The sequence below is a fragment of the Rhipicephalus microplus genome, chromosome 10 (genome assembly GCF_043290135.1).
Source record: "Rhipicephalus microplus isolate Deutch F79 chromosome 10, USDA_Rmic, whole genome shotgun sequence".
In the NCBI taxonomy this organism is placed as follows: Eukaryota; Metazoa; Arthropoda; class Arachnida; order Ixodida; family Ixodidae; genus Rhipicephalus; species Rhipicephalus microplus.
In genome coordinates this window covers 47140695-47142484 of record NC_134709.1, presented here as the reverse complement: position 1 = coordinate 47142484, position 1790 = coordinate 47140695, and the positions used below count along the sequence as shown (strand labels likewise).

Below are 1790 nucleotides of genomic sequence, written 5' to 3'. Positions count from 1 at the left end.
TTTGGCAGAAACGTTTCGCATTATTTTACGCATGTTGTTATACATGTTACGTGAAATCACGTTTTTTTTCAATTTTGGTATTTTTGACAGGTATGCTGGCACAGAATGGACTTAAAAGGTCAAGATAGGGGTATAATACTGCAGTCTCCGTGTTCTATTTGTAACATTTGGATCTAAGTATACCCGATGTAATTTATATTTTGGAGGCTTTGTAAGCTCATTGGTGATATTCGGATCATTTTGGCAACTATCAGTACTGCCTAGAAGAGCGACAAAGCACGTTCATGTCACACAGAGCCTGTTTTTCTTTTCGCGGTATTGCTTCTGTGTACTGACGCAAAGCGAGCTGACCTAAACGCTGCTATCGGAAAACGCGAATACAGTCAATAACTGTGAACACCAAAATGCGCATATTCCCGTTTTTTCACGGTAATACCGGCACGTTTATTATATTTTTGAAGAACGTGCAGCAAGAACCACCTGGACTCTTTTGAGAACCAGCAAAGTTGCTGCTAAGTGGGTCAAACATGATTCGATGTGTATCATAGTTCACTGAAGCAGGTATACTGTCCATGGACACCTCACCGCAGAGGACACTTGTCGCCATACGAGCACGGAACATCTTGGTAACCATCTAGGAACGAACTTACGGCATCCGCATGAAGGTAACAGGCGGGGTTCACTGACCTCACGCACGGTCAGTGACCTTCTGCTTCAAATCGTGGAGTCGGGTGAGGAGACCCGCGTAATCGAATTCACCTCTCTGGTTGAAAGGGGTTCGCTGCATTTCGGTTCCGGACAAGTGCAGTTTAGACATCACTGCAGCCTCGTAACGATCGTAACACTCCAGTAATTTCTTCAGCACCAGCTCCCTCAGCGTCGGTAGTAAAGTAGACGTCCCACTGAGGCACTCGTCCACGGTGCCGCACACGGCTACCCTAATCGTCTCGTGCTCCACGTAGGCTTTGTAGCTTGCGGCGTAGCCATCCGCCTGCCCTTTTACGAATCCAGGCTCGTTGTAGAAAGGGTCTTGGTTCAGCAATGACTGGATGGAAACGAGCACGCTTTCGATGCCCTGGGCCGGACTCCAGCCTTCGCCGAGGATGTTCAGAGAGACGGCGCCGTTCCTGTGTAGAATCGGATTGAACCTCACCCTACCGGAGTCCGTAGTTAGGAACTGGATGCTAGGTGGCATCAGTGGATACATCACCGAGCATCGTATATGGAACTCGAAGAAACCGTCCTCGTACGGCGTTCCAGAAGGACCCATCACGACAGCGTGGATCTCTGCAATGTCATTTTCGTCCGGCGCGATGAATATCCCTATAGGCGGGCGGGCGAAGAAGTCTGCGATGTCCCTCTTCACCCTTCTCAGAAACACCGGGGAGTCTTCCCACTCAAATAGACCAATCTCTGTCGATTCAGCGCCTACTCGTGAAGTACTGGTTGAGGTAGGTGACGCTTCCGGCGTGGCTGCCATTGATGGTGTTAAAGTCGGGAGACTTCAAGACAATCCGCGTAATTCTGACGCACTCGCAAGCACGGCCCAATCCACATAATAATAATGATGATGATGGTGATGGCCTATACGTATGGCTCACACCCACTCTGGCCGCCCTTGTTTGTTTGTTTGTTTGTTTGTTTGTTGCGTGCAAGCAGGTGCACATACCTTCTCTGGGGGATTGGCTATAAATGCTTGTAGTAGCCTCTATGTGATACACTCATTGTGAGTCTATTATTAAAAGAACAGAAAAATAGCAAATTATCTTTCAAAAATAAAATAACAAATA

At 47.7% G+C, this 1790-nt stretch overlaps 1 pseudogene; it reads right to left on the bottom strand.

Moving 5' to 3' along the window:
- Nucleotides 1–688: 688 nt before the first annotated feature.
- LOC142774227 (ubiquitin-conjugating enzyme E2 Z pseudogene) lies at nt 689–1480 on the bottom strand (annotated as a pseudogene).
- Nucleotides 1481–1790: the final 310 nt, after the last annotated feature.